Here is a 19,227-nt window from a genome sequence, read left to right on the forward strand (position 1 = left end):
TCATTTGCACTAGTCACATACCAAGCGCTCAGTGGTCACATGTGGCTAGCGACTGCCATATTGGGCAGTACAAGTCAAGCACTTTACTGTCAACATGAATGTACGGGGTAGGTTCTGTCATTATCTTTATTTTACAGATAAGGAAACAGAGGCACAGAGAAGTAGGAACTTGAACTAGTACACACAGCTAATAAGCTGAAGCTCAGAATAAGACTTAGCTAATAAAGGTTGGAGCCAGGATTTGAACTCAGGATTATGTCCAAAGCCTAAATTTTCATCCATGTGCTAATTTCCTCTATACACTTAATTTCTCACTATTATCCTAAAATTCTTACTTTCTTATTTCTGGTTCTTTGTATCAGACTGTTCCCTCTGTCTGTGGTGCCTTGCAAGTGTAATTCATTCACTCAGATAGTCATTCAGTCAATCACCTTTTCAAAAATATTGCCAGTTATTTTTCACATGTCTCCCTTACAGCATAGAGCAGTGATCAAGACAGACGTAGCCCTGTCCTCTCAGAGCTTATAGTTTAGAACAGCACTTCTCCAACTTTGGTCTCATGACCATGTAACACTCTAAAAATTGAGGACCACAAGGGGCTTTTGATTATGTGGGTTATAGCTGTTGATATTTATTATATTAGAGATTAAAACTAGGAAACTTTAAAAGTATTAATTCATTTAAAAATAACATAATGAACCTATTACATGTAAACATAAATAATGTATAACTATGAAAAGATAACTACATTTTCCAAAACAAAAAAAAATTGAGTGGCATTGTTTTATAATTTTGCTAATCTCTTTAATTTGTAACGTTTTAAAAGATAGCTGGGTTCTCATCTCTACTTCTGTCTTTACTTTGATGTGATATGTTATTTTGGTTGAGGTATATAAGGAAAATCTGGCCCCACCCAGATATGTAATTAGAAAGGAGTATCTTAAAAGTCTTTTCAGATAATTGTGGAAATTCTTCTTTGCTACTATACCAAAAATCAAGAAGTGGTAATTTCTTTTTTTTTCCTTTAATAAGTGGTAATTTCTTAAAGGTTAGCTACAATGTGTAATCTGAAACCATATCAGTAGTAAATATATGAAATAAACTTTTCATATATTAAAATTCATTAGTTTAGCTAGCACTTTCAGTGGATCTTATATATGATTTTGTAACAACATTCAATGTTCACTTGGAAAATACTGATTCACTGAGTTACACTGTTCTTTCAAATGTTGACACATTTCATTACACAATATAGAAAAAAATCACATTTATTAATAGCGGCACTGATCACATCAGAAAAGTCTTTAAGTGTTGGAAATTTGTTGAGCTTGTGGTGACAAATAAAATTTTTCCAAAATTCTAATTTTTATTTGAATGCTTGAATTTTACCGCTGGCAACACATACTTTGAGTTGTTTTTCTTGAAGTGACAGAAATACTTTGTTCATTTTGAGAGAATGTCTACCAAATACCCAGGTCTAAATAACCATAGCTTAACTGCCTATTGTTCTTTCAAGTAAAAAATGAAAAAAAAAATCATCTAGCTTAGCTCACAATCCTAACAATCACACAAGCGCTTTTCCTTGAGATGACCATCATACTTCAGTGGGCAGCAAGGGCTTTGCATACTTCCCATTTTGTTATGCAGAATATAAAATAGCTATATACTCAAGGGTCATGATTTTAAAAAATGAGTCACTTTTACTGCTTAATCAAGGACATTCTTAAGTAAAACTAGCATTTTTTTTCTTCTGTGAATGGATGGGTGAAGAATACAATGGCTAATGCTGTAGGTTGTTGTCACAGCCTTGATTCATCTTAAGGCACCAGCAGTTTTCCCACCATTGCTTTTGTACCATCAGTGCAAATGTCAATACAGTGGAAAAGGTAAATAACAGTTTTATCATCAACCTAGTTTTGACCTTGTGAACTCCATGAAATAGCCTTGGGATCACAAGGGTCTGAGGACTACACTTTGAAGACTAATCGTCTAGAAGGAAATATAATTACACAAGTACATTGGTAAGCTGACCAAGGGGTCAAGGAGGGCCTCATGGATATTTAAGTTTAGATCAGAAATACATGTGTCAGCGACCCAGGTAAACGAAGGGCAGGGTAGGGGAAGAGAGTGTCAGGCAGAGGCAGTGGTGTGCGTGAAAGCTGGAAAAGAGAGGCAGGCTGGAGGAACAAGTAGTGTTTGGCTGGAACTTGAACAATCACAGGGAAAGCAGTAGGTGATGAGCCCAGAGAATTGGGCAGGGCCAGCCTGTGAACAGGCCTGCAGTGTGTTGAGGGCATCATGTCACCTCTGTTTACTCCTGAAAATGTTTAACCTGAATCTAATCATGAGGAGACAACCAGAAAAATCCAATTTAAGATATACTCTGCCAAACAACATGCCTGGACTCTTAAAAAAAATCCAGGTATTGAAAGACAGAAAAACGCTAAGGAACAGTTCTAAATTAAAGGAGACTAAAGAGATATGACACATAAAAGCATTACATAATCCTTGATTGGATCTTGATTTTAAAAACCCACCACCAACAACAATAACTATAACTGACACTATTGGGATAATTAGGGGGATTTGAATTCAGATTGTATGTTAGATAATAATATTGTATCAAGGCTAAATTTTCCTAATCTGATGATTGTATTATGGTTATGTAGGAGAATGCCTTTAAGGGTATTTAGGGATGAAATATTAGGATGTCTGTGACTAATTCAACTCTCAAATGACTCATCCAAACTATAAGTATATAGAAAAAGAAAGAGAAAGAGATAAGACCAATGTAGCAGTATGTTAATAATTGATGAATTTAGGTGCAGCGTATATGGGCATTTATTTTACTATTCTTGCAAATTTTCACTAGGTTTGAAAACTTTTCAAAATAAAATGTAATATAAGGAGTTTGGGCTTTATCCTAGAATCAATGGAATCCATGGAAAGATGTTAACCAAGGGAATAGCATAATTAGAACTCTTAGGTTACAAGGGATCAAAAGCCAATTAGAACAGGAAACTTACTGACTCATGTGATCAAATATGATGGGTGAGGCTGGTCTCTGGATTCCAGAATCTGGATCTCCTCAGGACCTACCACTCCACTTTCAACCCTTTCTCTCCCTCCTTTTACTCTATAACATTGACCTCATTCTTTGCAACTGCAGACACAATTTCTCTTCCAGGAACTATGGCCTCAGGTGAATGTGAGTTTATTGCCTTTACTGCCTGGGAATCCTCTGCTCCCACCTATTTGAGATTGACTAATCTTCAGGAAGACATTCTGATTGGTCCTATGGAGATCATAGGTTCACCACTTTGACCAGTCATTGAGTCCATAGATGTGAACAATGATAATTTGTACCCCTGATCCTGGTCCTGCCCCTGCCCCTGTGAATCTGTTCCTCCTCTTAGAAACATATGCCAAGAAAGGATTAGATTTCCAAGAGGTTTACTGAGGGGAATGCCAGCAAAAGATAAACTAGAAGGGATCAGGAGTAGGCAGGGAGAGGCTTCAGGCTGTAATGTAGGCCTGATGCCTATGAAAGAAGAGAGGAAAGGAAGAATGAGCAGGAAGAGCCTCAAGTCACAGCGCAGTTCTAAGAAAGCCTTCACCAAGCTAATAGAGGATTCCCAAATAGATTGCCATTGGAAAAGTACTACATCAGGCAGGAATGTCCCAGCTCTAGATCCCCATCATGCTCAGTCATTGGCTGGGAGCAGCCTGGGGAAAACACGGTATTGGTATGACACCATGGTGGATCCCAAGGTGCAGCAGCTGGAGCCTATCAGTCAATTATGCCCCACCTCCCCAGCAGGCTCTTTAGAAGGTCTGAACTGTATACTTTATTGTCGTTACAACCTGATGGTCAGAAAGGGAATGGGGGGAATGGAGAAAGAGGTGCTGGGCAGAAAAAGGATAAAAGCAATAGCTGTTACACTAGATTTCTCTACAAGGGAAAGAATCCTACATTTTCTTTGTCTTTCAGTCCTCAGTTCTTTGAATCTCTATGTCCTTACACAGTAATCAAAGTTTAGTAATTAAATTTAGATTCTGAAGATGATTACAAAAGAAGAGGAATAAAACAGATTTTATGAAATAATAGTGTGATCTTTCTCAGCCTAGATGGAGTGATTCCTTTGAGGGTAAAAACATGCATTTGATGTGTAAAGTCTAGTGTATTAAAATTCGCTTGTCTTATCACTCTAACTTCCTGTGATTTCTAATTAAACTTCAGGACACCTGTGAGGGTTTTTGTTTCTTATTTAATAGATGTGTGAATTAGTGGCAGAACTAGAACTAGAAAATAGGTTTCATCCATGTTCTACCCTTGTTCCCTGCCTCAGTCTCATCACATAGATAACCAGGGCCAGAACACACAAAGGCTGGATTTGCACTGAAAGATGCTGAGATGAAGGACCTGAATTTAGTTTGGAATAGAAGAAAGGTTCAAACGAAATGGGATGGTACAGCTGCAATGGAAAAGAGTATGGTTGTTCCTCAAAAAATTAAACATAGAATTACTTTATTATCTGACAGTTCCATTTCTGGACACATACCCAAAAGAATTGAAAGCAGGAACTTGAAGAGGTATCTGTACATCCATGTTCATAGCAGCATTATTCATAATAGCCACATGGTGTAGGTGTCCATTGACTGATGAATGAATAAAGAAAATGTGGTATATACATTCAATGGAATATTATTCAGCCTTAAAAAGGAAATAAATTCTTTTTTCTAAAATAGAAGCATAGTTGATTTATGATAGTATATTAGGTTTCAGGCATACAACATAGTAATTCAATATTTTTATAGATTATACTCCATTTAAAGTTATTACAAAGTAATGACTATATTTCCCTGTGCTGTACAATATATACATATTAGTTTGTATCTCTTAATCCCCTACCCCTATCTTACTCTTCCCCACCATCCCTCTCCCCACGGGTAACCACTAGTTTGCTCTCTATACCTGTGAATCTTTTTCTGTTTTGTTATATTCGTTGTTTGTTTTATTTTTTAGATTCCACATATAAGTGATAACAGAGTATTTGTCTTTCTCTGTCTGACTTATTTCACTAAGCATAATACCCTCTAGGTCTATCCTCGTTGTTGCAAATGGCAGAATTTCTTTTTTTATGACTAAGTAATATTCCATCGTATATGTATAACACATCTTCTTTATCCATTCATATGTTGATGGGCATTTGGGTTGCTTCCATATCTTGACTATTGTGAATAATGCTATTGTGAACATTGGGGTCCATGTATCTTTCTGAATGACTGTTTTCATTTTCTTCAAATATATACCCAGGAGTGGAATTGCTGGGTCATATGGTAATTCTAATTTTAGTTTTTTGAGGAACCTCCATGCTGTTTTCCATAATGGTTTCACCAATTTACAATCCCATCAACAGTGCACTAGGGTTCTTTTGTGTCCACATCCTCACCAAAGTTTGTTATTTGTAGACTTTTTGATGATAGCCATTCTGACAGGTATGAAGTGATATCTCATTGTGGTTTTGATTTGCATTTCTCTGAGGATTTTTTCTTGTGCCTGTATATCTTCTTTGGAAAAGTGTCTATTCAGGTCTTCTTCCCATTTTTAATTGGGTTGTTAATTATTTGATATTGAGTTGTTTATATATTTTGGATATTAACCCCTTATTGGTCATATCATTTACAAATATTTTCTCCCGTTCAGTAGGGTTGTCTTTTCATTTTGTCAATGGTTTCCTTTGCTGTGCAAAAGCTTCTAAGTTTAATTAGTTTCCATTTGTTTATTTTTGCTTTTGTTTCTTTTGCCTTAGGAGACAGATCCAAAAAAATATTGCTATGATTTATATCAAAGAGTGTACTGCCTATGTTATCGTCTAGGAATTTTATGGTTTCAGGTCTTACATTTAGGCTTTAATCCATTTTGAGTTTATTTTTGTATATGCTGCGAGGAAATGTTCCAATTTCATTCTTTCCCATATAGCTGTTCAGTTTTCTCAGCACCATTTGTTGAAGAGACTGTCTTTTCTCCATTATATATTCTTGCCTCCTTAAAAAGGAAGGAATTGCTGACATATGCTACCACACAGATGAACTTTGAGGACATACTACTAAGTGAAATAAGCCAGTCACAAAAAGACAAATACTGTATGATTCCACTTATATGAATCACCTAGAGTAGTCAAATTCATAGAGACGGAAAGTAGAATGCTAGTTGTCAGGGGCCATGGGGAGGGGAGAATAAAAAAATGAAATGGGACGACTTTGGAAAGCCATTTGAGAGGATCAACTAAAGATGAATTTAGTATATTCTAGAACCCAGCAATCACACTCATTGGTATATGCCCAAGATAACTGAGTGCATTTGTTCATCAAAAGACAGGGGCAAGGATGTTTATAGCAGCACTATTCATCTGGCCAGAAACACTCAGATGTCCACCCATGGGAGGATAGGTAAGTACTCGTACAGCAGAATACTATACAGCAATGGAAATGAACAAACTACTGCTACACACAACATGAATGACTCTCACACACATGAAGCTGAGCAAAAGTGATTCCATTATAAAGGTGGTAAAGTAATCTCTGTTGTCAAAAGTCAGCATAGTGGTTAATTCTGGGGAGGAGGTGGAGGAGCAACAGGGGGCAAGCATGAAGGTGGCTTCTGGGTGCCGGTAGTGACCTGTTTTCTCATCTGGATGGTGGTCACATGGGTGTGTTCACCTTGTGAAATTTAATTGAACTTTACATGTATCATTTGAGTACTCTTTTGCATGTATACCTCAATTTTTAAAAGTTTGTTAAAATAATTGGTCAGGAGTAATTAGGCTTCTACAGTCACCATAGAGTTTGAAATTAGTCTTTACATATATAACACTCAGAATAGATATAGTGGATAGTTTTGGGCCAAACTGTGGGAAAACAGAGAGCTTTTCTCCATAAAGCATGTATTGTTGTCTGACTATGTAGGAGTTAGTGGCAGACCCTTAGCATTTTAAAAATATGCTTCATGTTAAAAACACTTATGTACATTCACTCCTCACAACAAACCTGAGAGTAGCAATTGCTACCATCGCTACCTTCCAGGTGAGAAGTCCAGCACTCAGAAAACCCAGTGACCTACAAAGTTGTCTCAGGTAGTAAGCAGTGGGGTCAGAATTAAGCCCAGGTAAGCTGTAACCAAGCTTGTACTGGCTCATCCTTCCTGCTCTGCCTCCAAGTATCTTTTAGTATCTGGCAATGCCCCTCATTCACATGACATTGTGCCTGGGGAGTGTGGTTCTGATGAAATTATGTATATATTTCTATCTTAGAGAAAAAATTCTATAATTTTCCTTGGTGTTTACCATTAGATTTAAATTTTGATTGTTTTAATTTTTAATTCAGTACTTTGTTAGAATGTCAATACATTAAGGAGTTATTTTATTTAGGCTTTTACATTACAAAAAAGTGTAAACGACATTAAAGGAACTTGAGAAATTATGAAGTCTTCCATAATTTTGCCATCCCATTTAAATGGTAGTATCCCTTCTTCTAGATCTGCTCTTGTGTGTTTATTTTTCCCACTTTTTCCACTCAACAATAAGTATCTTAGAGTCTTTAAAACTACATTTATAGAAATAACTCTTTTTATAAGAGAGTAAAATTATTATTTAAAAATTGCAAACTGAAAAAACATGAAGAAAAAATGAAAATTAACTTAATTGCACAACTGAGCAAGAACAAGCACTAACAACTTATTGTGATATATGTGTGTGTGTGTGCATATATATATATATATATATATATATATATATATATACACATACACATATATCCCCACTTTTTAAAGATTCTTTTCCCATATAGGTCATTACAGAGTATTGAGTAGAGTTCCCTGTGGTATACAGTAGGTACTTATTAGTTAGCTATTTTATATATAGTAGTATATATATATCAATCTCAATCTCCCAGTTTATCCCTCTCTCCCTCCTTTCCCACCCTGGTAACCATAGGTTTGTTTTCTACATCTGTGACTCAATTTCTGTTTTGTAAATAAATTCATTTGTACCATTTTTTAGATTCCACATATAAGTGATATTATATGATATTTGTCTTTGTCTGGCTTAGTTCACTCAGTATGACAATCTCTAGGTCCATTCATGTTGCTGCACATGGCATTGTTTCATTCTTTTTTATGGCTGAGTAATATTCCATTGTACATATGCACCACATCTTCTTTATCCACTCCTCTGTCAATGGACATTTAGGTTGATCCATGTCTTGGCTATTGTAAATAATGCTGCAGTAAACATTGGAGTGCATTTATATTTTTGAATCATGGTTTTCTCTGGGTATATGCCCAGGAGTGGGATTGCTGGATGATATGGTAGTTCTATATTTAGTTTTTTAAGGAACTTCCATATTGTTCTCCATAATGGTTGTACCAATTTACATTCCCACCAACAGTGTAGGAGGGTTCCCTTTTCTCCACACCCTCTCCAGCATTTATTGTTTCTAGATTTTTTGATGATCATTCTGACCAGTGTGAGGTGATACCTCATTGTAGTTTTGATTGCATTTCTCTAATAATTAGTGATGTTGAGCATCTTTTCATGTGCTTTTTGGCCACCTATGTGTCTTCTTTGGAGGAATGTCTATTTAGATCTTCTGCACATTTTTTGATTGGGTTGTTTGTTTTTATGACATAGAGCTGCATGAGGTGCTTGTATATTTTGGAAATTAATCCCTTGTCAGTTGCTTCATTTGCAAATATTTTCTCCCATTCTATTGGTTGTTTTTTCATTTTCTTTATGTTTCCTTTCCTGTGCAAAATCTTTTGAATTTAATTAGGTAGGTCCCATTTATTTGTTTTTATTTTTGTTACTCTAGGAGGTGGATCATAAAATATATTGCTGCAATTTATGTCAAAGAGTGTTCTGCCTATGTTTTCCTGTAAGAGTTTTATAGTGCCTGGCCTTACATTTAGGTCTTTAATTCATTTTGAGTTTATTTTTGTGTTTGGTGTTAGAGTGTTCTAATTTCACTCTTGTACATTTAGCTGTCCAGTTTTCCCAGCACCACTTATTGAGGATACTGTCTTTTGTCCATTGTATATTCTTGCCTCCTTTGTCACAGATTAGTTAACCATAGTGTATGAGTTTATCTCTGGACTTTCTATTCTGTTTCATTGACCTATATTTCTGTTTTTGTGCCAGTACCAAACTGTTTTGATTACTGTAGCTTTGTAGTATAGTCTGAAGTCAGGGAACCTGATTCCTCTAACTTCATTTTTCTTTCTCAAGATTGTTTTGGCTATTCAGGGTCTTTTGTGTGAAACCATAATTTTGATAGGCACATCACAGCTGTTGGATAAAAGTATTTAAAAGGAGACTTTGCTGCATAATTTTTTCATTCTTAATGTTCTCTTCTAGTCTATTATGTATATAAATACAGTATAACTTTTTACATAATTTCAAAGATTATAAGTTTTTTAGGGGCAAAAAGCATTTGGAATCAAGTATAGAATCTAGCCTGAATCACAATGATGCTCACCAAAGGTGCTGACCAAATTTGGGGACAACCTGGTGACAGTTTTGGATTGTGGGTATCTATTATTTCTGGGTTAAAGAATATATGGAAACTGATATTTATTTATAAAGATAAAAGAATCTTTACATATCAAAGCAAATAGTCTTTGGCTGATGATAGGAAATAATAATATATACTTGAATTTGTCCCAAATACCTTCAGCTTTACATATGTACACACTGGCCCACTTGCCAGAAATTTGTCCACCACCAAATTTCTTTGTGGCATTCCCATGGTGGCTGTGGGTACTGGTGCTGGCATGGTTGCTGGGCTGCCACAGGCAATACAGAACTCTCCAGTTCCTGCCCTTACCCCTTCACTGTAACTGCTTTAAGGTTCTCCAAGGCTCTGGGTCAAAACCAGAGAGAAGAGGAATTCCCTCTTTCCCATTCCAAGGAAAGTAAAATATCCTCCTAGTTTTCCTTTATCCCAACATTATTATCAGGACAAACAACCATTTTATTTAGGAAAAATCTTTACCCCTCTCACTAGAAAGAGATTTTATTCTCTTGGCCCCAAGAAAGCAATAGCAAATTAGTTCAATCTTGGCTTGTCTCCCATAGTCCAATTCATTCTTTCTTATCTAGGATTTTTGGAGTGACAGATGCCCCAAAAGTGTAAATAGGTCAAATTGATCTCGCCTAAAATTAAAAAACAAAAATGTATTGGAGCAAAGAGCCATGACTTGTGTTCCAATCAGTTTCAGGCTGCTCACTTGGGAATACTGAGGAAGAGAGGGAGACAAAAATTGTAAAATCATGTTGCCGCTTGCTGTCTAAATAACAACCTCTTTGCCATTCTCCACTCGTTTAAATTCATGATAATGAGGAAGGCCCTCTGACTTGAAAGCAAAGATGCAGTTAAAATAGCTGGCTATACTATTATTTTCCAAACAAGTTATGTTCACCAAATGATAAAGAGGGTTAATGTTCAGCTTCATGGCTATGTTTTTTAGGCCTAAAATGATGCAGACAAGTGCTCAGAAACATGAAGACTCTGGAGGGTGTTGTGTATTCATAATTTATTAACACAGTTAATAAATTATGAGTGTTATGTATGTTGTGAGTTTAGCAGTTAAATGGGTCTCAATATAAAACTGTACCTTGTTGATGGAAATAAACAAATACAGAGCTACTTCATTAAACTTAACTATTATTTATGACATTGTAAATATGAATAAGGTTTTGTTAGAATTGTGTACACCTGTGATGGTACTTTTCTATAAAAGTGACCCATGGGCTTCCCTGGTGGTGCAGTGGTTGAGAATCTGCCGGCTAATGCAGGGGACACGGGTTCGAGCCCTGGTCTGGGAAGATCCCACATGCCGCAGAGCAACTAGGCCCATGAGCCACAACTACTGAGCCTGCGCGTCTGGAGCTTGTGCTCCGCAACAAGAGAGGCCGCGACAGTGAGAGGCCCGCGCACCGCGATGAAGAGTGGCCCCCGCTTGCCACAACTAGAGAAAGCCCTCGCACAGAAATGAAGACCCAACACAGCCATAAATAAATAAATAAATAAATAAATAAATAAATAAATAAAAAGCCAAGCCTTTGAAGCCCTTTAAAAAAAAAAAAAAAAAAGTGACCCAGAACCTCTTACCTTCTAAGATTATCCTGCACTTGCCATGTTTACCTGAGAATGAAAAAAAGAAACTTCGATTATGGGAATGCACCCTATTGTGAATGGAGATAACTCTATGCTTGCCTTCAACTACCCATGGTATCCTTTATTTCTTCCCCCAGTTCTCCCCTCTCCTCTGAATTCTCTCACTCCTAATATTTATAAGGCCCTGGAATCCACTATTTCCTTGGTGTATACCAGAATTATGTGCTCTGTGCATATCTGTGCAGCAGGGGAGGAAAGAGCTGGAGGAAAACACATGAGAAACATTGAAAAGCAGTGTGGAGGAAGTAAAATGAAAGTGTTCCACAGAAATTAATATGATAATACAAAGGGTTCGATAGTGTTTACAAAATCATAGAGCCTAATTTAATTGAAAAGAGATTAGATCATTGCCAAAATGGGCACATATTTATAATGTGTGTATCCTCAAATGAAAAAGAATAAATGGTTTAAGTAGATCAAATGTAATTTCTGATTAGACCCCTGCTGAGCTCTCCAACAAATTACAATTTGAAAGGAAGCCCAGTAAATTTGGAGTTTGGTTGAGTTTAAAATCTGATTTTCCGATTCATTTATACTTAGAGATGTTGTATTTTCTCTTCTCTGATTTCAAATAGAACAGCAACTGTGGACTGAAACTAATGGTAAAAGTAACAGTGAGGTTATAACAATGAAGTTTCCCCATTAAGAAAAAAGATTCCCCAGTCTTTGAATAGAATATAAATCATGTCAGAGTAATAGAGTGAATAACATCTCTTCTCAATACATAAATTGATTGCCAAAATCCTGAGATGAAAGTTTTCTTGACATAAAGAACTGAGACTTTGAAATATCTGTCCTAGTTATCTCTTAGGTTAGAAGTCCAGTCACCCATCTCTACTTCTGGAAAATGCCCTCCTCCATGATCTACATAATGGCACAGCCCTGGTTGATTAGACTGGGGCACCTGGGTCACCTGATCAATTTGGAACTAAGACTGAGAGCAAGCAGGATTAAGGACGGTGAAACCAGTAGTGTGTCGACTCGGAAGCCACTAACAGTAGCTGCTAAACCATGTGGGCTACAGAACATTAAAAAAAAAAAAGCTGGGAAACAGAATGGGAGAGAATTTGGGGGCTTCACCGGAGCATTCTGGAGTAGTCTCAGGTTATGGTGTGTTCCTGAAATCCAGCAAGTTTTGCCTTTTGGTTCCATGATGACCACTGTCATCTTTATAATAAACTTTTTCAGATAAAATTAAATCCAAGGGGCTTCTCTTACTTCCAACCAAGAAAGCCCCTAGACAACTTTTGGAAATGGAATTTTATAATTACTTACTTAAAGCTAAAACCATTCCTGTTTTAAATGTTAAGTTCAGACAAGCCTGATATGAGCACTAATATTAATTTTGATGTTTTAAAATGATGGTAGATAATTTAAAACATTATGTTCTTCTACAAAACAATAAAATAAACTAGCCAAAAATAGAGAAGGAAACTTTGTGCCTTTCCTTAAAAACTAATTGATACTTTTAAGAAAATTTCATATTCATGAGTCTTTCCTAACGTCTTCAAAGAGACTTGGCCATTCCCTACTTCTGTAGCAAAGCGTATTGCTATCATAAATGTATAATTATGCATAGCAATTAGCTATCCTTCCCTGCAATCTATTGCAGCTCTACTCAGCTCTAATATTGAGAATATGAGGTTGAAGAGGCTACAGGCCCAGTCCTCAAGGGAAGAGAAACATAACATGTCACATGGGACTCTCCCTATTGCTTCAATGTGCCTACATATTAGAGACAGGGCAAGGGCCATCTCCACAGGAACTGCTGAGAGATAGCAAAGTCAACCCTGTGACTCTAGTCTTTCATCTAAATTCGACGTAGATAAGATAAGCTTATATCGCTTTTTTTAAAGAATTTCTTTGAAGTTAATTTATAGGAGTAGAGAGTTTTATAACTATTCCCCTCCATTCCCTGTTAGGGAGAAAAAGGAGATTCCTACTGCCTCCCCTTAAGACAAGTTGGAGCTGTGGGGACCAGGAGGACAAGAAATACGTCCCCTGGACTTAAGACTTAGAACAAATGAGACTGTTTTAAGTCTCATTTGGAGGGTGGTGGAGGAAACAGCAATGACCTTTAAAAAGAGAGATGGTCATAATGGGAATGTCCCACACTTCCAGAGTTTGCTAGGGCAAGGGTACAGAGGTGTACTGGTGGGCAAAGCAGCCTCTGCAGAAGGGCAGCCAAGCCAGAGTCATCCTGAAAGGATCCAGTGTCAGAGAGCTGACCCGCAGGGTGAGGGAACCTGAGCTATTCTGCTGGAATGCAGAAGCTGAGGGATGAAGAGGTTCACAGAATAGTGAATGTTATGTTAGTGTTAGAATAGTTAGTGAGGTCATATCCACAAAGATCACTGAAGAATCTACAACGTGTTCATGATACAGCCAGCATTTCGGTGAGGGCATTCAATAGCCAAATGAGAGCTACAGATAGCACCAGTTAGATAAATAGAACTTTGCCTCTTTTCTTCTCATCCCTCTCCCTGACCCCAGACTTGGAGGCGCTATAAGCGGAAACAGAATTCGATGAAAGATGGAAATGCTGATATTGAACTTGACTACAGTTCGGCTGCAGCCTGCAGGCCTGCAAGCCTTGTAATTGCCCAGACTTGAGACTGAAGGAAGAGCCCAGAGACATCGACAGAGACATCAAAGGTTTATTAGATAGTGAATCTTACCCGCCCACAGCAAATGTTCTGGAGTGACACCCCACCATGAACGGTCGATGGCAAGAAGGACATGGCAGCAATCTTCTACTCAGGTGAGGAGGCCACTGTTTATAGAGGGAATTGATGTCAGGTTGGCTCACAATTAGCAGGCAAGCCAGCAACTGGGGCCATGGGAAGCACGTAAGCAGTTACTGATTAAGCCCTATAATTAAGAGGATTGGATTGTCATGTGAATGAAGCAGGGCCTGGTCAAGCAGGGGATGTACAGAGAGCAAGAGAACAACCATCTTAAATGACCTGACCATTTAACTGCATTTCTTAATGTCTGAAAACAAGACTGCTCTTTGATGCCTGAATATATTAAAAGTAATAAATATGCCCCAGATGTTACCAGGAAGAAGGGAGATCTGCCAATGTTTAAAAGCATTCGTGGGAGAAAAAGTCAAATTCAATTCATTCAATAGACCTGTCAAACAAGTAAAGAGATAATTAAAGAGAATGGCTTAAGTGTTGCTATACAGGTGAGTATGGGTTGTCGTGGAGAAAACATGGGGGAACCTGAGTCTCAGGGGAGCAGGGAACGAATCCGTGAGTTGAAATAACAAGCAGGAGTTTTCCAGGTAAAAAGAGTGAAGGATTGGAGGCGAAGGGCACCTGGGCTAAAGGAGGGGCAAGTACAAATTTCTAGAGGCAAGAGAAACAACAGCCCATGTTGGAAATTACAATTAAGTATGTTTCGAATATAGACTCTGATGGGTGAGCAGTGCAAGGCCATGAAGTATATACTGCGGTAAGGAGCTTGCATGTAATACTGGAGTCTGTGGGAATCCATGAAGTGGCATTTTTAAGCAAGGAAGGAATATTGTGAAAGGTCGTTGTAGCTGTTGTGTTCTGAGACACCTGGAGCTGGGCCCGACCTGTTAAAGAGCTGTAACAGGAATCAAGGTGAAGGACGCCAGTAGTTTGAACTCGAACTAAGGTAATGACAGTGAGAATGGAGAGAAGGTAACAGATACCAGCGCTCTTTAAGGAGTATCAATTGAAAGACTTGGGGATGGACTGGCTGAAGGAGTAAGTAGAAGGAAGGTTTAAGGATGCATGTTTCCAGCATGGACAACCAGATTTATTCAATCATTTAATAATTTATTTTTTAGCACTTCCAAAAGGCCAAGCACTCTTAGGAGTGTTGGGATACAGATGTTGTAGTAATTGGCAAGGTAACTGGATTGCATGGGAAATTGAAAGAGTGAGCGTAAACAGCTCCTTTAAAATAATTTGAAGGCTCTGAGGGGATAAAAGAGAGAGTAGTTAGTTGAGAAAGAAGAAAGTTGGGAAAAGGTTTTAGATTTTTAAGGATGGTAATGACTTGTATGTGTTGAAATGCTGATGGAAAGAGATTGGAAACAAAGTGGGGGGATGAAGTCCTGGGGGAGGGTGGAGGGAGGAACACAGGTAAGGTATTGATCTTCAGAAGGACCATTCCATTGGAAACAGCTGTGGGAAGAAAAGATGGGCACAGATGTAGGCTAATTTGTAGGGGGAAAGCCTAGGAGATGGATGGAGTTTGATCATCTGCTGAGAGTGAGGGCAGGAAAGAGTGGATGAATACAGGGACTCATGAAATGACCCATTAACAAAATCTACCTTTTTGTGAAAATTACACTATTTAGTCTGAATAAATAAATTTTATGGATAAACTGAATAAGGAAATGAAAAGAAAAAAATCACACAAATATTCAATAAATTATCAAGTGTTCAGTTTACTAATAACAAAATGAATAGTAACAGAAACTAAAACAACCATGAAATACTATTCCCCTTTATCAGACTGATAGAGGTTAAAAAGATGAGAATGCTCAGTGTTCCTGAGGATTTAGGGAAAACTTATTGGTAGGATTATAAAGGGCACTACCATTTGGAGAGCAATTTGGAAAAATGTGTGAGAATTAAAATTTGTGTATGCTTTGACCTGAGGATACTACTTCTAAAAATTTATTCTAAGGAATTGATTGAATAGAAACATACAGACATATGTGTAAAGATGTTCACAGGAGCATTATTTGTATTAATGAAAAGTAGAAAACAAATGAAATGTCTAATGATGAACCCTGATAAATATTTATCATATATCCATGCAGTTATTAAAAATAATGATAGAGAGCTACAGTGATTGACATGGAAAGATGACCACAGTATACTAAGTGGAAAAGCTGGTTAAAATATAACAGCTTGGGGGCTTCCCTGGTGGCACAGTGGTTGAGAGTCCGCCTGCTGATGCAGGGGACACGGGTTTGTTCCCCAGTCCAGGAAGATCCCACATGCTGCAGAGTGGCTGGGCCCGTGAGCCATGGCCACTGAGCCTGTGTGTCCAGAGCCTGTGCCCCACAATGGGAGAGGCCACAGCAGTCAGAGGCCAGTGTAATGCAAAAAATATATATATATATATAAAATAGCTTATTTTCTCACAGTTGTAAAAAAATATATGACTAGAAAAACACTGTTGGAGAAAATGTTCCAATGGCTTTTTTTTCTCTAAATATTTTTATATTGACTTTTTTTACACCTGACATATATTACTGTTTATGAAACAATAAAGCTAATGCCATTTTTGTTCTACAAAAATTAAAAGTAAAGAAGTGCCAATTAGGGAAAATTTTCAGTCACACCACTGCTTTGGGGTGAATCATGAAATGACTGTTTACTGTGCCTCTTCTGGCTCTCTCTCCTATGTTTTATGTGTTATAAAATGTGGTTGCTAACCTATTGACATACAAGATGGGGCTCTGGCCAGATGAATAATGAAGGTTTTCATCATTGCAGTCGCTGGTTAGGCCTCAGTTTCAAGGAAGACAAAGACAAACTAAACCAGAGAAATTGTCGAGCCCAACCAAAACCCATTTAAAAACTGCCTGGTGGTGTATGGAAAGGTCTGTCATGGTTGACCTGTTGCTGATGTGACTTGTGTTCCCACCAAAGGTAGATGTGCCAGCTATGGTTTCTAAGCTGGACTTTCCTCAGCAACACAAGAGGCTTCATTTGGAGTTGGAAAATGTCACCGACATAGATTATGGCTCTTGCCCCCTCATTTTATAAACCCTGTAAGTCTTCACCAATAGAGTTGCAATTTCCAATCACAGGCATTTCTCCTAATTTTGGTGTTGTAATTTTATAAAACAAATAAATAATATACTTTATTAATGTGGTATCTTGGTTGAGCATGAGATTTTGGGGGCTTGCTTTTCCACAAATTCATTTGATAGGTCACCAAAATTTATACTTTTAGCAACTTCATTTTGAATCAATATAATTCAAAGTGACATCAATAACTTGGCAAATGCAAGGTTGCAAATAATTTTTGATAATTTTTAATTATGAGAAAAGTTAAATATCTTTCTGTTGATGATTCTTACGGAAGAATTTTTCTAAAAAGATTGAACTCTTCATACAAATTAGTTTCATCTAAGTCTGAATTTATTTTTAAACATAAATTTATACAATGGCATTCTAATATTTCCTCTGACATTTTCTGTAACTTGTGGAAACTGAAAATGGCTTCATGATTTGTATATAATTCAAAATGGATAAAGACTACGTAGTACATAAATATATACAATGGAATATTACTCAGCCATAAAAAAGAACAAAATAATGTCATTTGCAGGAACCTGGATGGACCTAGAGATTATCATACTAAGAAAGTCAGACAGAGAAAGACAAATATATGATATCACTCATATTTGGCATCTAAATTTAAAAAATGATATAAATGAACTTATTTACAAAACAGGAACAGACTCACAGATTTCGAAAACAAACTTATGGTTACTAAAGTGGAAACATGGAGGACAGGGATAAATCAGGAGCTTGGGATTAACATATACACACTAAAATATAGATATATTTTATCTATATATAAAATAGATAACCAAAAAGGACCTACTGTATAGCACAATACTCAATATTTCTGCAATATCCTATATGGGAAAAGAATCTGAAAAAGAATAAATATATTTATGTGTATAACTGAAGCACTTTGCTGTACAACTGAAATTAATACAACATTGTAAATTAACTACACTCCAGTAAATTTTTTTAAATGCTTGTTTATGTATTCTATTGTTGTATTTTCATTTACAAAGAAAAATTAATTTAAAAAGTATTTTCCTCATTAATAATTAGCTCATTTGAAGCATCATATAAAAACAGTTTTCTTTACCATAAAATGCAACAATTTTAAATTTAATTTCTATTTCTAAGCCTCTGGATATTTGTTTCCCAATGTTACAGCAGTTTTCAAAACCAGAGACTCTAAATTGTTTACAGTCGAATAACTCCCTAATATGCTTTATTGCAATGTCCACTTTGTATGCTTTTATTTTATAATAATTTACTGACAAAATTTACTGCCTGAGTGCCAGCAGTTCTTGTCATGGTGCTTAGTCTGGAGAGTTAACATTTGTGCAAATGATGTAAACATGGGCTCTGGAGATGGACAGGCAAGCTGTTGTCCCACTGAAAGTCCTGGTGCTACTCCCATGTGAAACCCTTCCTCTCCTGGGCCACCGCCACTTCTACTGCTTCTGCTATTTCTGCTGTCACTGCCAACATTCTGGGCCCCAGTCTCTTGAGCCTGGACTCATCTTTGGGGTTCCACAGCAGATGTGGACAATGCACAGGCCAACTGGTCTGTGCTCTCATTGCTTGCTGCTTGCCATGTTCGTGGACCTGAGCGCACACATACACACAAGACACCTAGTGTATCTCCTCTGTGCACATACATGTTCCATTGTTCCTTCTGATTTCACTTACAAAACACAAGTTCAAAGAGCAAATTATTAAGAAATTCAAGATGGTGACAGCAGAGTATTAAGCTAAACATAGGGTCTATTCAAAGAGCTGCGTCCTCTGCAACTGGCCCTGCAGCTGGTCCCACCCACAACAAAAACCCATGCAGCTCAATAGGGAGGCAGTACCAGGGTTGAGGACCTTGCTGTAGATTAGTTTTGTCTGACTTAGAATTTCATGTGAATGGAATCAATATGTAATTCCAGAGCACTTTTAAAATGTAAGCTAGCTTTATTGAAGTATAATTTATATACAAGTAAAATCCATTCATTTGAAGGCACAGAATGCATTTTGTCTATGAGTTTTGACAAAAACACAGAATTTGGTAACTAACACCACCACAATCAAGATATAGAACAGTTCCATTATACTCCCACACCCACCCCACTCCCCAATGTCTGTCATGGAGACTAGAGTTGATAGAACAGAGATATACTGTTTGGGAAAGATGAATTCAGATTAATGCAACAACCCTCAG

This window comes from Hyperoodon ampullatus (genome assembly GCF_949752795.1).
Source record: "Hyperoodon ampullatus genome assembly, chromosome: 5".
Classification (NCBI taxonomy): Eukaryota; Metazoa; Chordata; class Mammalia; order Artiodactyla; family Ziphiidae; genus Hyperoodon; species Hyperoodon ampullatus.